General features: G+C 43.9%; 1 long non-coding RNA gene across 2 annotated transcripts in view; it reads right to left on the bottom strand.

The window, feature by feature from the left end:
* Positions 1-19,713: 19,713 nt before the first annotated feature.
* The window catches only part of LOC116084256, a 2,785-nt gene continuing 2,557 nt past the window's right edge, over positions 19,714-19,941 (bottom strand). For both annotated transcript variants that reach the window (XR_004116055.1, XR_004116054.1), the window contains exon 3: positions 19,714-19,916. This is a non-coding gene — a long non-coding RNA (uncharacterized LOC116084256). The remainder of the gene's footprint in view (positions 19,917-19,941) is intronic.

Genomic DNA, 19,941 nt, shown 5'->3' with positions numbered 1-19,941 from the left:
TTTATTTATTTATTATATGCACAGAGTTATGCATATATATCTGCATGTCAGAAGAGGGCTCCAGATCTCATTATAGATGGGTGTGAGCCACCATGTGTTACTGGAAATTGAACTTAGGACATCTGGAAGAGCAGTCAGTGCTTTCAACCTCTGAGCCATCTCTCCAGCCCCAAATTAATCCTTTAAACAAATAAAATAAAGAGATCCACTCCATAGATCTATAGCATTAAATGCAGTGGTTTATGCAGTAGCTGGTATTCCCTCGGCTCTCAGTAAACACTGGCCTCCTTCCATCTCTGGACTTTTTTTTAAAATGTCTCTTTATTATTTTTAATTGCGCATATCTATGTGTGGGGGTGTGTGTGTGAGTGATCTCAGATCCTCTGCAAGAGCAGTATGCAATGCTCTCAACTGCTGCGTCCACTCTTGTGGCCCATCTCTGGATATTCCCTAAACCAGCTCCATGGAGATTCATCAGGGATTATGGAGCAGCCAGATCATAACCATATATGGCTGGGGCTGCTTATTTCAATTTACACGGCCATTCCTAGGGACCACACTCTTTCCTTAGAACCTTTCTTAGGCTGGCGTATAATGGTATATATCTGTCATCCCATAACTTGTTATCCATGAGTCAAGGCCAATCTGGTCTACAAAGTGAGTTCTACACCAGCCAGGACTATATAGTGGGATCATGTCAAAAAAAACAAAAAAAAAACAAAAAAACAAAAAACAAAACAAAAAAAACCTTTCTTGTGGAGGTCCCTTGAGTTTTGTCCATGAAAATTTATGCCTGCCAAAAGTGTTCACAAAAACAGGTATGATGAAGCCTGAGGATTAGCTAAGTTGGTACAGTGCTTGCTTCGCATGCGTGCAGCCCAGGTTAATCCTCAGCACTGCATACACTAGGTATTATGGAGCACACCTGTAATCCCAGAACTCTAAAGGCGGAGACAGGCAGATCAGAAATTCAAGATTTTTCTCAGTCGCCTAATGATTTTGAGCTCAGCCTTGCATACGTAAGACCCTTCCTTAAGAAAAAGAATTCTAGAGGCTGGAGAGATGGCTCAGCAGTTAAGAGTACTGACTGCTCTTTCCAGAGGTCCTGAGTTCAAATCCCAGCAACCACATGGTGGCTCACAACCATCCATAATAAGATCTGATGCCCTCTTCTGGTGTGTCTGAAGACAGCTACAGTGTACTTACATATAATGGATAAATAAATAAATCTTTAAAAAGAAAAAAATTCCACTGGTTATAGTAGCATTTAATCTCAGCACTCCAGAGGCAGAGGCAGGCAGATCCCTGTGTTCAAGGCCAGCCTGGTCTACAGAGAAAGTTCCAGGATAGTCAGGACTACAAGGAGAAATTCTCTCTTGAAAAACTAAAAGAATCAAAATTTTTTAAAAAAAAAGGAGAAAAGGAAGAAAATCCCAGGAGAACAGCCTCCAAGATTCCTGACGTTTCCATACTTGCTCCTTAACAGCCATCTTTATCACGGTGTAATAAAAATATTTATGTTTCCATTGAGCATCTTGAAGTGTATCTTTCCCTTCATACAGTTGACTGTATTTGGGATGTTGTGAAAAAAAAAAGACCTCTATTCTCTAGGACTTTCCATGTTTGTTATGCTCTGTACCTCATACCCACAGAGCCATAACTTCCCTTCTACCCATAACTACCTTCATAGTTCTTCATTTAATTTTCCAAAAGATAATTTTGTCTCCATGAAAGATTAACCCAGTTCCCTTTGCTCTAGCAAGAAGCATTTGAGCTTATACTGTTAAATACTCTATTAGATGCTGATCAGAATTGCTCTGTGCCTTAAAATGTTTCTTAATGTTTATGGGGATATGTCTTGGGGTAGGGCTCTGGATATGTGCATGTGAGTGCAGTACCCAAGGAAACCAGGCAAACAGTGTTGGATCCCCTGGAGCTGGAGTTATAGGTGGTTGTAAGCCACTGGGAATCAAATTCAATTCTCTGCAAGAGCAGTATGTGCTCTTAGCTGCTGAGCCATCTCTCCAGCCCCCTTTCTCTATTCAAAATGGGTGACAATGATTAATACCCATTGCTAAGTGTTTGCTGTCTGATGGGCTTTATACTTATGTGTGCCAAGTGCTTTACCCCATCATCTCCTTTGTTGCTGAACATCCTCACTAGTCAGGAATCCTGTTATTGTCCCCATTTCATAGAGGAGGAAACAAAGCTCAGGTAGCTTGGTCACAGAAATGATAGAGCTGGGACCATCAGTTCTATCTGATTCTAAGATCTATACCTCCCACCATGGCTGGGGCCATCTGTCACTTCAACGCTTTGGGTTTGAATGATTCGTTTTCTTCATGTCCACCATCATCCCCAAACACCTGCCTGGCTCCTGCATTCAGAATTAATGATGGTGGATAGATGGGATGACATCCAGGTGACTTCCCAAAGTGAGCTTGCCAACACTTTCTCTTCCAGACCAAATAGTGAGATCAAGCCCACTGGGGGGTGTCATTTCCTCACCCCCCAAAAGTAATTCGGTTGTTTCTGTTTATCAAACGCTTCTGTGTGTCTTCCCCAAGCTCCCATTAGTCACTGAGATATGTCAGTAAGTGAATGGATTTACTGTATTCCAGCAGCTGCCGAGCTGCAAGCACGTGCTCAGAACACGGCAGCAGCAGGGCCCGCACAGGGGGCCCAACAGACATCCAGGCTCCCCAAATTAAGTCTAGGCCCCAAGACCAGAGAGGGTTTTGGGGAAGGAAGTATTGTTCTGTATTCAGAAGCAATCTGCCCAGCTCAGCCCCTACCCGAGAGAGGTGATGGAAGGACATTGTGTGCCCAGAGATGACAGACGTATAAACAATTTTCTTGCTGAGGTATGGCCCCTCTCCACTCAACACAGAGCCCATCTGTCCAACAGTGTTTGAAATAACACCACCGGACAGCCAGAAAGGAGTGTCCATTGTCACATGCACTTTTGTGCAGCAGGCAGTCCACACAGGTCCCTGTAATTCAAATCGAAACAGCGTCTCCTGTGACAGGGAGGTGGGGAGGGAAAGTGGTAGTTTGTGATTTCACCAACTGGGAGGATTGTTTTTCTTAGAATCTCTGCCAGTGGCTGTGGAGGACTCTTTGTGCATCTACGGGAGATCTCAAAATTTAGGCAGCTATCGGATTCCAAATTAAACACCTAGCTGCTGCCTGCTTGCTAGAAAGGCAGGCCTGTCCTACTGATCTGTGTTTAGGAAAGCCTGGGATTTGATTGTCCTTCCTGCCTTCCTGTGGACGTTCTCCTGGCTTGTTTGGCCAAATGAGATATCAGGGCACAGCTAAGAGTTCAGAGGAGCTGTTCAAAATTCAGAAATAGGAGTAGGAAGATGGCTCTGTGGGTAAAGTACAAACTTGAGAATCTGAGTTCAGATTTCCAGCACCCACATAAAACATCATTGCTAAAGAGGTAGAGGTAGGGGGATTCCTGGGGTTCTCTGGCTAGCTCTTGTCAAGCTGGTGAGACCCAGTTTCAGTGAGACCCTTAGCAGATAAAGGTGGTTGTCACCAAGGCTGACAACCTGGGATTGATCCATGGGATCTACACAGTGGAGGGAAAGAATCGACTCTTGAAAGTTGTCTTTGATTTTCTCATCACTGCCTATTTATTGTACATGTGATATAAACACATGCATGCACATATGCTCACAAACAAACAATGAATTTTTAAATGATGGAGAGTGATAGAGAAAGATACCCAGTGCTGACTTTTGGCCTCCATGGCGCAAACATCTGTACATACACACCCATGCACCACGCTGATATACGCATACTCAAGAACAACTCAGAAATGGTTGGTATCAAGCCTCTGGCCTCAGATTTCCTGGTGTAGGTGAATGCAATCTTGGCACATGGAGACTTCCTATTCCTATGCGAAGTTTGTGGGTGGTCTTTTTGTCATCTGTTTTTCTGAGATGAGCGCCAAGTGAATTCAAGTATGTTCTCCTTTCTCCTAAACATGGACCTTAGCATCCTCCAGGGGGAAGAACAAAGATGATGTCGCTAGGACTTGGGCTCATAAATAATTATTGGAACTCAGCATGGCCTATGCATCAGTAAGCCCATGCCCTATCCTGAATCCCTGTTATGTGCTACAGAGGAGAGCTCAGAATTTCGTTTTTTGTAAATGTAGAAATCATTTCAAAACAAGGCTCTGGGTGTAGTTCAGTTGGTATAGCTCTTGTCCAGAATGTCAAAGCCCTGAGTTGTGCAGAGTTGGGGCTTGGTGATGCACACCTGTAAAAACACTAAACAGAGACACTTAGAAATTCAAGGTTATTCTCTGCTACATAGCAACTTTAAGGCTAGCCTGGGATACAAGAGATCTTGTCTCATGAAAAAAAAAGTTTAAAATTAGTGACATAACTGTCTCCTTGAAGTTTACTACAGATCATGCCCTCTGAATGAAATGACCCTGAGTTCTTCTGAATATCAGTGTCCCTGGTCAGGCTGAAGTCAAGCTTCCCTCTGGATTGTCATGGAAGCCAAGGTGAGGGAACAGAATGATGGGCAGGACAGAAGAGAATGACTTCCTTTGTATTTCCCAACCTTTCTGCACCATGGAAAAAGAGAAGATGGGGGTGGGTGGCTCTTAGCAAGAGATGCCCAGACTAAAGCCCCTGCCATTCACACCACACTGGGGCTGTTGGGGATCAGAGGCTCATGGACACCTGCACCCCATTCCAGCACATTTGCTGCAAGCCCCTGATATAGTTGATGTGAATGCACTGTGAAGGATGGAGGTCATGGTATCCTTTGAAAATCTGATCTGAAAAAATTCAAGTGTACACACATAGAATTTTGTCTTTAACCTCCAATGGTAAATGTGAGTGCTCATGTCTACCTCTGGTCTTCAGGATACTAAAACACCTACTTCAGATCAGATCACTAATCAAAGAAAGGGGTTAGAGGAGAAGTAAATATACAGTCCTCTGAATAAATCCAGCCACAAGGGTTTTTAAAAAACCATGTGACAGTCAGGAAGCCATTCAGCATGCATGTGGCATACATATTTGGAGTTTTTCTATACCCCTGAAAGCGATTTTAGAAAGAATGTAAAACATTAAAACAAACAAACAGAAAGATATCAATTTCCACAGAAACTCCTTGGAACACACACACACACACACACACACACACACACACACACACAAACTTTCAAGGTTTTTAAATGTTTAATTGTTTGATTGTATATGTGTATAAAAAAAAACCCATGTGAAGGGTCTTTCACACACTGTTTCTATGAAGGTCTGGGCTTGGAAGAGGTTCAAATGCTAGGGATCTAGCAGAAAATACCCAAGCAATTAGATCCAAACAGTGCAGCAAACTGCATTTGCAAGCAGACTGCCAAGCACCATGTTGTCTACTTTTAACAAAGTTTTAATGTTAACTTGGTCAGGATGATTATTTACTTTGATTTTTGTTTTGTTTTCTGTTTTGTTTTTTGTTTTATTTTTTTGAGACAGGGTTTTTCTGTGTAGCCCTGGCTGTCCTGGAACTCACTCTGTAGACTAGGCTGGCCTCGAACTCAGAAATCCACCTGCCTCTGCCTCCCAACTGCTGGGATTAAAGGCGTGCGCCACCACAGCCCAGTCTGGATGATTATTTAGTAAACAGTCAGTTCAACAGTGTAAATTTGATTTCTGAGTCCCTGCCTTCCAAACGTTCCAAAGGGAACCTCCTCTCATTTCTAGGATGTGCCTGGTGAAATGCGAAGGGTGTTTGTTGTTTGATAGTGCCTGCTTTAAGTGCCTCTCAGGATAAGTTCCTAATTCAGCCTCGGGGTCTAATGGCCTTGGCTTCACCAGTAAGTCCAGATGTACTTTCAAAGCACCTAGGTTGCTAAAGTGGCATATACCCAGAACAAGATAAGGTAAAGGCTGTTCAATGACTTTGGAACCAAAATGAAAATCAGATCTCAAAAGACTCAATGGTGACTGAGGAGCAGAGCCCTGGGATTTCTTCTGGAAGAGTGTGGGACTTCTGTGAATTTAATCTCACATCTATGAAAGCTCTGTCTTGATGCAAAACACAGCTTAGAGGTCAGCCTTTCAATGATCTGCTGGGTTGATGTGTGTTTAAACAACTTCATAACAAATTATTTGCCAGTGGGGACAGAGTGCCTTGGTACAGGATGCCTTTGAGGGAACTAATTCCACATTCCCAAATCATTTTCATCTCCTTCCAGCTCATGTTGGGTTTTCTCGAAGTCCATTAGCAAAATAGAGATTTAGAAGTCGGCAGTATTATGTTGTCTTCTGGTGTGTGCCAACCTCAGTGAGAGACCTAGACCTCAGAAAGAAAAGGACATGTACAAGGAACAGAGCAATATCTCCATGTCAGGAGAAGACAAACAGATGGATGGAGGTCAGGGGTCAGGGAAGACAAGTGAAGTGGCAGTCCATCCATCAGATCCTCTTTTCCCTTGATTGATGGGTACTGCCCACCCAATCCTGACTTGAGGAAGGCAAGTCATCCTCTGGGCATCCTCCTTTATCTGAAACCCTCAAACATCTATGATGGGAAACAGTAGCCATCAAAGGCTGAACTTGGCATTCATTTTGGGGGAATCAGTGATGGCTAGTGTTACCACATTTCAGGTTAACAGAATGGGAAAACTCCCCTGAGACTTAGGTAGGGAATAAAGCCCTTCTCCTAAGAGATGGGGGTGTGGCTTAGTAACTGTGGCAATGCTAACAGTTCTGGCATGGAAAAGGGGAACTTTGTACGTTTGCTGCAGAAAGCTATTACACACCTACGAGTGGAGGACATTAAAGACTCTGACCTTTGGAAACCCCATTAAGAACATCTAGACTATTAAGAGTAGGTAGGAAAAGGGAAGGAGATTTAGCGGCTATGGGAACGTTCCTTTTCCTATGAGCTTAGATTTTCATCTCCTTAGAGATCTCCATCCATGTCATACACATGTCAGAGGCTCCCTATCTAGTCTTGATCATCTGCGGACGTACTGTGTCCTGGGTGTAGGCACTGGGAGGTGGCATGGCCTGACGGCATCAGTGCCATTGGTCTCTAAAACATCTCTTCATCTAAGAGGAACTCCTCCCCACACCTTATTGCCATATCAGCCTACTGTAGCGGTACACTGCTATACACACAGGGTGTGAAAGGTTCATTCGGTCCTTAAGTCTGGACTTTACCAATGTCCTATCACTGACATTTTGTGGGGATGGGGAGGTGGTGGTGGTGGTGGTGCTGGAGCTCAAACCTGGAGGCTCATACATGTTAAGCAAGTGCTCTACTGTTACTCCAGGGAAAAGGTTGGGTAGGTTTCAAAAACAGAGTATATTGAAGCTGGGTGGTGGTGTTGTATGTCTTTAATACAGCACTTGGGGGCAGGGCCAGTGCAGAGACAGGCAGAGTCTGAGTCTGAGGTCAGCCTGGTCAATAAAGCTAGTTCCAGAACAGCCAAGGCGACATAGCAGAACCCTGTCTTGGAGGTGGGGATGAGGTTGGGGGAGGGAGGTGGGGAAATCTGAGTGAGACTCTTATCCAGTGTTTCTATATTCTTACCCCTATCAAAGAAAGAAGTCACAAATAAAGTAAGGCATTGAGAGTCAGTTTATTCCAGAGCCAAAACATGGGTTTACAGGGTGAAGGAGGCCTCTAGGGAAAGGACTTGTCTCTGGAACTAGGGATAGATAGGTTTTCTTGTCTTTCCTATTTTTCCTTTTTTGTTTGTTTGTTTGTTTTTATGACTTAAGGAAGGGGGTAAATTGGGAACTTCCAGAATGGGGAGGGGGTCCCTGGAATACAGTTCACTGTCTTTAAGTGGAGCTTCTGGGATGCAGAAAAGAATCAGATGCTTGATGGGAAGCAGCAAATTTGCAAGACTAATGAAATTTGCCATTATAATGAAGTAAATTTTATGGTGAGAGGGGTATCTCAGCCACATGGCTCTCAGCTGGTTTGGGGTAGTCCTGCTGAAAGGTGACTGCGGTTGCTTCAATCTCCCTCTTGGCTTGCCTTAGTTTCCCCCTGAGATAGTCAAATCTATATCATTGCTGCTGAGCTACACACACAACTTCTTTCTTTCTTTCCTTCTCTCTCTCTTTCTCTTTTTTTTTTTTTTAAAAAAAAAAAGACAACCTTATTTTGACTCTCAGTTGCCCAAGGCCTCAAACTCATGATCCTCTGGCCTCAGCTTCCTGAGTGTTAAGGCTGGAAGTGCACATCATCACGCCTAACTTGTATGTCTCTTACAGAAGTGACTAATGTCTATTCAAAGAATCAATGGCAGCCTAAAGCACACATTTAGGCACAGTTTGAGTAGAAACAAGAGGAGGTAAAAGATCCTTCAAGTAGTCAGGACTAGAAATGGTAGAGAATTTTCTAGGTAGCGGAGTCTGAGGAGGTTGAGCACACTCTAGGCGGTCAATAAAGGGAGAAGAGCATTGGAGGGAGGGTCCTCTGGAAAGGACAACCTGTAAAAACAGGCAGGAGCCCAGGCACCAGTAAGCGTGTGGAAGGCTGGAAGAGAGGCAAGGTAGGAAGGGCAGGTGGCGCTTAGCTTGAGATTTTAAAACCCTACATCAGAAGCGAGTGAAGCTGAGACTTCTACTCTACTCCCCAGACTAGGAAAAGAGGGGTGACGGTCTAGTTCTTAGCACCTGGGAAATTAATGATATGTCTGTTAAATGAATGAATGAACAAACAAATGAATATAACTGGTTTTATTATTGTTTCTAAGTAGACAGAATTGGTAGGAAGAAAGAGAAGACATATTTGTCTTTTCTGCTTTCCACTTTTCTCTGACCATGTAGGAAAAGCATCTTTTAGAGTTGTGAAGACCATTCAATACTAGACTATGTAAGAGAAGAGAGAAAAGAAAACTGGAATGCTTTTCAAATAGACTCAACTCGTGAGTTTGTAATTTATTTTACTTTATTTATTTTTTATATGGTTACACCCTCCCCAGCTCTATTCTATATGCAAGGCAATGCCTAGGAAACTCGGTCAGGGAACCTACTGGGGGCATTCTGCCTCAATCCTAAATCCTGTCCTTATAGATGAATACCTGAAGCTGACTTTCAGGGAAAAAAAAGCTTCCAAAAGATATTGTGAGCTCCACAACACTGTGCATGTGTGTGTGAGCGCACTTGTGTCCATATATGCAAGTGGGTGTGCATGTGTGTATGCATGTGCATGTGTGTATGCATGTGCATGCATATGCACTCCTTTCCCTTTTGCTGGTTAACCTGTGTCTTTGAACCTGTAGTCTTTGAATCATCCTCCATTTCAACTCTTCTTTCCGTGAGTTCGCTCCTTCAGAGTAAGCAGTAGTTATTCACTTCATCACAGGCCCTGCCTTACTGTACTCTTTAAGAAAATTAAACTTAGCCAGGCAGTGGTGGTGCATGCCTTTAGTCCCAGCACTTGGGAGGCAGAGGCAGGTGGATTTCTGAGTTCAAGGCCAGCCTGGTCTACAGAGTGAGTTCCAGGACAGCCAGGGCTACACAGAGATACTCTGTCTCGAAAAAGCCAAAAAAAGAAAATTAAACTTATTACATTCTGGCTGTTCACAGTTGCCTCATCTCAGGTGTCAAATTACTAGCTGTCCTTCCATAGAGCAATCATTTTCTGTTCTCTCCTTTTTAGTGTCCTCCCCCCCCCACCCCCCTTTTGTAAGTCAAAGCTGCTTTGGATTAGTGGAGCTGCAAAACAATTTGCAAAAGGAGAAGGACTAACTCCGTTTCCAGTTGCTGTGACAGAATACACTGGCAAATAGCAACTTAAGGGAGAAAGGATCAAGTTTAGTTCACAGTTTCAGGGTACAGTGTGTTACTGCTGATGAATCCAGGCAGTAGGTGCTGGAAGCAGAGAGAGCAGAGAGAAAATGAGTGTACTCATGTTCACCGATTAGCTTACTGTCTTCCAGTCATTTATATCCAGGACCCACACACAAGGAAGGAGACCACACACAGTGGGCTGGGTCTCCCCACATCAATTAACGAATGTAATTAAAACAATCCCCTACAGACACACCCACCGGCCAACCTGATCTTGATAATCAGTCACTCAGTTGTTCTTCCCAGGTGGTTCCAGCAGACAATTAAAACCAACCGCCACAGAGATAAACTGTAGCCATTGTTGCGAGTCTGGCTAAAGTTGGCTTCTGGAGAATGTTTCTTTTTTTTTTTTTTTCGGTTTTTCGAGACAGGGTTTCTCTGTGTAGCCCTGGCTGTCCTGGAACTCACTCTGTAGACCAGGCTAGTCTGGAACTCAGAAATCCGCCTGCCTCTGCCTCTGCCTCTGCCTCCCAAGTGCTGGGATCAAAGGCGTGCGCCACCACTGCCCAGCTGTCTCAGCCATTCTTCACCAGAGGACTAAAGTCACACCCACCATAGCTCATGCAGGCAGGAGAGTAGACACCCAGCTAATTGTCCCTGTGAGACCAACAAATACCACCTATGGAGCAGTTTTCTGTGTTTGGCCATGTGCTGACTTTCAAGGATACAGGACCAATTTCTTTAGAGCAGAAAGCAGGACAATATAGTGGGAGATTGCCATAACCAGTTGAGAGCAGGGCAGAACCTGATCAGAGCAGGAAACAATATAGAGGGAGCATGCAGGGTCAGAGAGGAGAGTCAGAGAGAGGAGGCAGAGTCAGAAGAGGAAACAGAGGGAGCAGGAGAAAGCAGACTCAGAGGGAGAGGCAGAGGCAGAGGGAGAAGGCAGAGGCAGAGGGAGGAGGCAGAGTTAGAGGGAGGATCTAGAGTCAGAGGGAGGAGGCAGAGTTAGAGAAGGTAGCAAAATCAGAGGGAATAATGGGTGTGGTGGTGAAGGTGCCAGGTCTAAACTTATCTGAGAAGCCTATTGAGATAATGAACTCCAGAACTGAGAAGACCCTATTCACTGTGTGGCCCTGGTCTACTTTGGGCCCTCTCTCCATGTCCCTCCTGGCATGGTGTGTATCACCATCCCTTTATCTCTATCCCTCCTCTCCCCTTCCTCCACCCAAGCATCTGAGCCACTGACCAGGCTTTACCTGAATTTGACACTGTTTGAGAGGAGACAATGGTGGCTCAAGTTGCAGCCTTCACACCCTGTCCCAGTCACAGGACCAATTGCAGACCCTGATGAGGGGTCCTGGACCTGGTGGATAGACAGAGCTGGGGCATGCATTGTCATACTGGATCCTGCTCCATCCAGAGAAGATGAGCTTTATCTCTAAAGGAATGTAGGGTAGCTGGAGAGAGGCTCAGCAGTTAAGAGTACTTGTTGCTCTTGCCAAGGACCCCAGTTCACTTTCCAGCACAGAACCATCAATAACTCCAGTTCCAGGGATATGATGTCCTCTTTTGACCTTCATGGGCACCAAGAGCATATGGTGCACACACATATGTGCAGGAAAAACAGTCACACATATATTATGTTGTATATATGTATATAATATACAATATCTTATGGCATATTAATTCCTTTTAATTAAAGGAATGTGACCTTATCAAAGTCAGACTTTAGCAGATTACCTGTAAAGCCACATTCTTTTGCCAAGGGAACCCTCTGCACAGGGACCCTCTCAGGAGTGGGGCATTTATGTATTTTAGGAACTGGGTGACTCACATGGATAAGAACAAGTAACTTAAACACTGAACTTTCTCCTCTGCTCTTGTGTGGAGGTCAGAGAAATCTGTTCTCTCCTTCTACTAAATGGGTCATCAGACTTAGAAGCAAACAACCTTTACCCACTGAATCGTCTTACTGGCCCAGAGTTCAATGTATTGACTCTTTCATTCAACAAAAATTGAACACACCATGCTAGGTTCCATGAAGAAAGCGAATGAACTTTCAGGTTGAATTCCAACCTTATAAGCATGCCATCTGGAGAAGTAAAGTTAGCACTTGCCTGTTCTACATATTCGTTCTCACTTACCCTACAATTTCTCTGGCCCCTCCTTACTACGCCATGTGAAGAGCCCATCCCAACCCAGGGCATTTCAAGGGATGGAGGCTCTTTGGCTCCCTCCCTGAGCTTTGGTGCTGTTTCATCTCTGTTCCTCATGTGAGAAGCTGTAGGGATTGGGACATGAGGACAGTGTACACTTGGGCTGGAAGTGGAAATGACCCCACAAATAACAATTCACAGACAGGCCAGGCAGTGGTGGCATATGCCTTTAATCCCAGCACTTAGGAGGCAGAGGCAGGTGGATTTCAGAGTTCGAGGCCAGCCTGGTCTATAGAGTGAGTACCAGGACAGCCAGGACTACACAGAGAAATCCTGTCTTGAAAAACCAAAAAAAAAAAAAAAAATTCACAGACAGGACCCTAGAAGGAGTTCTTGGGAGAGATGAAGCAGGGACCTTTCAGGATTCCTTTTCTATTCTTTTCTGTTTATTGAATTTCTTTGTTTTTGTTTTGGCTTTAGATTTTTGGAGACAGGTCTCACTACTTAGCTCCAGCTTCCTGAAATTCACTGTGTAGACCAGGGTGGCCTCGAACACACAAAGACTTGCCTACCTGAGCCACCTCGCCCAACTACGAATTTCTGTCACTTTCTACTGCCAAGGCAGTGACTCCAATGTGCCTTGTACTTTCTTTTTTAATTCTGTATCATTTTCTAAAAAGAGATTTATTTATTTATTTTATGTATATGAGTACAGTGAAGCTGTCTTCAGACGCACCAGAAGAGGGCATCAGATCCCATTACAGATGGTTGTAAGCCACTCTGTGGTTGCTGGGAATTGAACTCAGGAGCTCTGGAAGAGCAGTCAGTGTTCTTAGCTGAACCATCTCTCCAGCCTCTCTGTCACTATTAAGGATCTGAACTGCTCTAAAACCCCACAGGGACTGAATCTCACTTTCTTGCCACTTTAAGGTACTTTTGGGATGAGGTTGCCATTGTCCTGTCTGATAGTGAAACTGAGGCCCAGCACTTATGACAAGGTCTTCAGCATTTCTCCTTACCATTAAGCATTTCTGACCTTTTCTGTTGAATAGCCACATTCTTATATACAATTAAATCTCTTCCTTCCCCTCCTCCAGGCCTCTTCAACACCACCCCCACCCCCTTTATGATGGAGTTAGGTTCTTGGCTAATTTGCATGTTTGTTTTAAAAGACAATGAGGAGTAGCAGGAAGAAGTAGAGGGAAATTAACATAAGAAAAGCCTGAAGTGAATACCGGCTTTCACAGCCAACAGAATTACAGCTCTGACCAACGTCCTGGCCTCTTCCAAAACACCTGCCCCCAGCTTAACAGCAGGTCTTACTTCAGGTAGGGAACAGAACCTCCAAAGGTGTTTGCTGAAGGAGAGAAAGCATGCTCTAAAAAAAGCATTGTAAAGCTCGCAGCCTCGTTAAACTGGGAAAGAAGAGACCAAAGGAGGTCTTTGGGCCTGAGGCAAATAATTGCCCTCAAAGATTCCTACATCTCTTGAAGAGTCCTGGGCCTTTAGTATGTTCTGACTAAAGCACTGAAGAGCCTCTCACCTCTTGTCTTAGTGACCACACGTAGGCGTGAAAGCAAGGCTGGAAGAAAGTGGCTAGAGGACAGAGGAAAAAGGAGGGCTCCCTGTGCTCTTTACTAAGACATGCCAAGTCTGTTGGGTGCAGCAACTTCAGGTACTATGTAAGGTCTAAGTTTTCTGAGACCATCCAATCCGACAGCTGAGCCTTCTCCCTTCAGGGCTTTAGCAGTCAGTCCTAGTAGTCTGATGGCTTCAGCTGAGGCACTAGGACAAATATGGTATTTTATATATATTGTTAAAGTATATAGGCAACTAAATATATAGAATATTAGTCCTGAAGCATGGCCATGCCACCAATGGAGCAACACTTTCTTTTCTGGGAAATCCCATACCAGTGTACCTGACTGGTACACATGTGTGTCAAGAGACAGGAAAATTCCCTTCTCTATGCAGCCTGGAGTGTGAAGTTGACTGTGCATGAATCTAAAGCTCAGGTCAGTGGGCAACGCTGTTTAACTCATCCACTGCTGAGACCAGCTCTTGTGGCCCCAAACTTAATTATGGAAGGATGAAGTTAAAGTCTTGTTGCTTCTAACCCAGAAGCAACATTTTATCTTTGAAGGCTCTATGGTTTGATTGGGTTATTTATCTCTCTAATCTGCAAAGTGGAAGCTTTGTTTCATGAGACTATAATGAGACCCAGAGATTGATATATGTAAAATGAAAAAAACTAGCAGAATTAAAAACAAAACAAGCCAGGCGGTGGTGGCACACACCTTTAATCCCAGCACTTGGGAGGCAGAGACAGGCGGATTTCTGAGTTCGAGGCCAGCCTGGTCTACAGAGTGAGTTCCAGGACAGCCAGGGCTACACAGAGAAACCCTGTCTCGGAAAAAAACAAAACAAAAACAAAAACAAAAAACAAAACAAAACAAAACTACTACTACTGGGTCATGTGAGATTGCCCTAGTCAGCCTGGAACTCCTGGGCTCAAGGAGCCTTCCTGCCTCAGTGTCCTGTGCAGCTGAAACTTCAGATGCCTGTCCAGCAATTCCCATGTCCCCCACCCCCATTTTTTTTCTGAGACAGGATCTCTCTATGTAGCCCTTGGCTGACTGTCCTGGAACTTACTCTGTAGGCCAGACTGTCCTTGAACTCTTGGAGATCCTCTTGCCTCTGCCTCCTAAGTGCTGAGATTAAAATTGTGTGCCCCCCCCACACACACACATTTGAGTGCTTGGGGAACAAGTCTCTCTTTTCTTTTTGGTTTTCTCAGATATATTACCTTGAACTAATGGTAATTCTCCTGCCTCAGCTTCCTGAGTGTTGGAGCTATAGATGTGTGCTATCATATCCCACCCGACAGACAGTTTTAACATGCAGCCAAGGTCCATACAACCAATGGGCACGGGTGATCTCAGAAGCCCTGATTTAGCCCCCAAGTGCTGTGATTTAAATAGTGCTGAAAACGTAAATACAAATAAGAAGAGAATCTACTCTACTTTTAATATTTAAAAACTTAAAAACCTTTATTAATCTATTGAAAATCCTCTTCTTACGAAGTACAGAGGTCACAGAAGTCTCAAATCTACTTCATTAGTCCCACAAAGTGTTTTGGGCAGGGCTTATGAGTCTATGCTTTTCCCACAATCTTAATAATCTTAAGTGAGGGGGCTGGAGAGATGTCTCAGTGGTTAAGAGCACTGGCTGGTTTTCCAGAGGTTCTGAGTTCAATTCTCAGCAACCACATGATGGCTCACAACCATCTGTTTTTGGGATCTGACGCCCTCTTCTGGTGTGCCTGATGACAGCAACAGTGTACTCATACATAAAATAAATAAGTCTTAGAAGCAAGTCTTAGGAAAAAGGTAAAAATAATCTTAAGTTTTTAAGTCTGTCACAAAACAAAGATTTACTTTTTGCCCTTGAGAATCAAAAGGTTGTTAAAGTTTTTGATTTCCAGGAGAAAACTTAGGAACTCAGAGAACTGAGTAGAAGTTTGTACACTGAAGACAGACAGATGAGTTGTACATGGTTCACAAGCCTGTATAAGCCTGTAATCTCACCATTTGGGAGGCTGAGGCAGGAGGATTCTCATGAATTGAGACCTGCCCTAAAGAACAGGACTCTGTATCAAAAAACAAAAACAAAAAACAAAAACAAGAAAAACAAAAAACAAAAAGAAAAACATTAGTGAGAAGATACTGATTTTTTTTGCTGTTACTTCGGGCTGTTACACGCACAACAATACCTTTCGTGCCTGCGTGCGTGCATGCGTGTGTATGTGTGTGTGTGTGTGTGTGTGTGTGTGTATGTGTGCGTGTGTTCTTGTATCATATGCGAAGTGAGCTTCTAGGTAGATAAGAGTGCCCTCAACAGGGGGAGTCATATTGCAGAAACGTTAAGGGACAGGCAGGGCAGGCAGTGTTTGCCTGGAAAATCAACTCCTCAAATGTTGCACAGCTTTGAGGTGAATTGTATTTTCTAGTGAAGCCTGGGTGCCCACTTCTAGAATGGCAGCATGCCTCTGTGTGCTTGGGGCTGGCTGTAGCAGCAGAGGGTGCGAAGGGAGAAACCATGCAAAAACCAGGAAACAGAATGACCCATGTTTGAGATCTGGATCAGAAATCAAATCAAGAGTGCCATTGCTGACAGAAACATGCATTTCTAAAGATATTTATTTGAAAGTTTGGAAGAAAGCAAAGCTCGTGCCCCAGGGCTTCTGGGAGTATGTACAAAATACAATAATTAAATTAAGTCCAGCAGTTAAAATTCCTCATAAAAAGAAAAGGCTGGAGTGCTTCCCAATGGGGAATGCTTGACTTGAAAGAAAGGTTTTACTCCATGGCCTGAAGGTCAACAAACTGGGGCTCCATGAGAATGTATAAAATTTCTTAAAGCGGGTCTCTTGTCTTTGTTTTGTTGAAAGAAAATAAAAAGAGTAAAAGGGGGGACAAGTTTTTAAAATTCAAAAAAAAAAAGAAAGAAAGAAAGAAAAAGAGGGTGCTGTCCTATAAGCATCAGAGTTTTTATGAACGCCACACTGGAGGCTATGAAAACATACTCTTTTCTGAGCACTAATCAAACACATCTGCCCTCAGAGAAGGAAGCAGGGGAAAGACCAGGGGAAGCTTTTGAACAAATCTCTTTAAAATACACTGGGCTTCATAGGCCCTACTTGCAAATTCATGACAAATTCTCTTGCCAGTTAAATTTGAACATATTTACCTTTAATAGTTCAATATTTTCATAATACATTTTGAACATGATACAAAGACTGATGCAGGTGAAGGTTAGTGTGTGTATGTGTGTGTGTGTATGCATGTATGTGTGTGTATCTGTGTGTGTGTGTGTGTGTGTGTGTGTATATGCATGATTTCACGAGGCACAGTTAATAGAATGAGCTTGTTGAGTCCCGTCCTAAAAAAAGAATGTTTATCACAATTTGAAAACATCAGTTTTCACAATAATCATTTGCTACTGTTTCTGGTACTGCTCACTAGCAAAAGGAATAAAGCTAAGATGGAAGCCAAATTTCATAAGCTTGATGTAAATATCTTTATACCTTCATAAGTTATACATTAAAAACTATAAATTTCACATTTTATAGAGATATAGAAGATTTCTATAAAGCTAACCTGATTGTTCCTAAGCATCTTTCTAGGCCCCTGTGTGAGCTTCATGAGGCACTTTCAGATAGCCTTTGCTAAAGCATTATGAACCACAACCAGTTGGCTGTGTTCTGAAATTCCCATGTAGAGTCTGAGCAATGCTGCCTTTCCATGAAGACAGCATGAGTGGATGTACCACATTAGGAAGAGCAGCTACATTTAATTTACTGAGTAATTAGTGGTCTCCTTGTCATTTCTCCTTTGACTGATTCCCAAAGTACAGCATTAGCTATCTGTCTACTCAGGGCCACTCCAGAAAAGTGGGCATAATACCACAGTCGTTGCCAAGTCCACAGTAAAAGCAGGATTCTGGGCTGTTCCCTAAGCAGCGGGGACTTGAGCTAGAATTACTTCCAAAGCACAGACTCAGATTGGGGGTGGGGTTGCCTAATTTTCTTGCTTTCCTCTTGCCCACTTGGCATATGTACTTTTGGGACTCTGAAGGTGGGTGGGCCAGAGAAGAGAAGGTAAAGATTCTAAGGAAGAAGAGCAAAACCATTTTAAATACTCAGAGATGGCAGGGGTCGTGAGGCCAGGAGCAGCACAGCTGGGTGGTGCCTCCTCTGTCCTTGGGGTCTGAGTCCTGAGATGGTTTCTCTCCCAGGACTGTGTTTCTGGAAGACCGGAGACATTCTCTAGCAGTTCAGTTCCATCCTGGTGGCAAATTCTGTAAAAGGCGGGGCTGTGTTTTAGGAGGATTAAGACTCCTGCCTGTTTCTGAATGACATCTGCCTGAAGTGAGATGGGCTCAGATGTCTTTACTGACATTGGAGGGAGGCTATGATAAAGAAGGAAGCCTCCACTATTGTGTGTATTGTGAAATTGTGAGAAATTGTGAATCTGAGTTGGGAGTGTGTGGTTTTTCAAAGCGATATGCAGACCCCTCATGGGTATGGGTCTCCCTATAGTATGGCCTTGAGCAAATCAAAAATTACTTGACTGTCAAGTGTCCCTGGTATCCTATATCTCTATGTGAATGGTGGCCCCCTTTCAGCTAGGACTGGCACCTAAGGCCCTTAGGGCTTCAGTATCTATCTATGTGCTTGGACAAAATGATAGAATTTAAGTTTATATTCAAACATCACTGAGATAAATCTCCATAGTCTGTCAAACAGGTCTAGGAGATTGCTAGCAGAGCCACAGGGCTCTTATGGAATGCATATGGAAGTTGCTAGATGAATGTATTTTCCTGCCAGAACATATCTTTTCATCACTGATAGAAGCAAAAGAGAAAACCAGCTTCATTAGTAGAAATGAAAGCACACCTGTACACTCACTGGGGAGGCAGAAATAAGAAGATCACTCACTAAGCATTTAAGATCAGCCTAGTCTGCATAGCAAGTTGTGAGCCAGTTGGCTAGAGTGAGACTCCTTCTCAAAACAGCAACAGTAACAACAAAGAAGATGCTCTGCACAGAAGAGTGGGGGTGCCTGCCCTAACACAGCTTATACACCACAGCTCACACATATGTGAATGGAAGGCTCCTTCCCTATATCTTTCCTTCCTTCCCTTTTTTCTTTTTCTTTTCTTTTTTTTAAGGCTCCTTCCCTAAGGGTGCAGGCCATCCTGGGAATGGTGAGGCTTTGAGCCATACAGTTGGGTGGATGCTGTATGCCCAGGTAGCAGAAGGCCCTGTCTCTTCAGCTGGTCAAATGGGGAAATCTTCGAAGGGCCACTTTCATGGTGCATATCTCCATGGCAACACTTGGGACTAGGTTGGAGGGGAGGTGGGGTGTGTGTGTGTGTTGTTGTTGTTTTTTGAGTAGTTGAAGAAACTGAGACTTAGAGAATAAATATCTAGTGTGAATGTAACTTAACTGATTAGTGAGAAAGCCAGGACCAGAGTGCTAATTGACGGGGAGAGACCCAAGCCCTAGTTTTTAACAAATACGCTGTTTATGGAGCTCATACCTGGGGGGTGAGGAATGAGAGCAGACAAGTGTCCAGAGGGGCACAACAATGTCCAATGTGTGTACTATGTGAGGACTCACACGCCTAAATAAGTCTTCCAGTAACAAACCAGTACAACATACTGGGAGAGAAGCAGTCCTGTAGCCCTCTAAGGGACTGAGGAGCATCATAGACAGGCGTGTCTGGAAATGATGGAAAGGGACTTCAAAAAAGTCCCTGCAGTTAGAAAGGCCAGTGCTACACACACAGTATGTGCTGTTCACAGCAGCCAGAGTTGTCTCAGGCAAGCCTGGGAGACGCACTATAGAGCTCTCATCCTGCAGGAATTCCTGGTAACTCTGTCACAGAGTTTAGACTGTTATTGTACCACACACACACTGTGTGTGTCCCCATCTGTCCATCTGTCTGCAGAGGTCTGAGGATTACTTTGGGCTCTTGCCTCTAACCTTACCAAGTCAGAGTCTTTCTGGTTTCTGCCCCTGTACCACATTATACACTAAGCCACTTTCAGTTTTCTGCTCTGGCTTCCCTGTTTCTCTGTTTTGCTCCTCGTGCTCTGCCAAAGAAGTTCTAAGATTACAGATGCCTACCACTGTGTCTGGGTTTGTTTGCTTGTTTTTGTTTTTTTTTTTTTTTCAGTATGTTCAAGGAACCAAACTCTGGCCATCTGGGTTACTTAGCGCTTTTATGGGATGAGCCATCTATTCAACTCCTCTACAGAAAAATCCAGGGCTCACACAGGCTTGTCCCTTCTGTCCTCTGGTGCTTAGGGGATATAAAGCTGGATGCCCAGAGTATTCCTCTGAAGACACCACAAGGAGCCCTCGGAGGCAGAAGAACATTCTTTGTCTTTGTGATGCTAGCTGTGTATCTAAAAGACAAAGGCAAATTAGTTC

This window comes from Mastomys coucha, unplaced genomic scaffold, assembly GCF_008632895.1.
Source record: "Mastomys coucha isolate ucsf_1 unplaced genomic scaffold, UCSF_Mcou_1 pScaffold9, whole genome shotgun sequence".
Taxonomy (NCBI): Eukaryota; Metazoa; Chordata; class Mammalia; order Rodentia; family Muridae; genus Mastomys; species Mastomys coucha.
The sequence above is the reverse complement of the archived record's forward strand: the minus strand, read 5'-3'. Positions and strand labels throughout refer to the sequence as shown.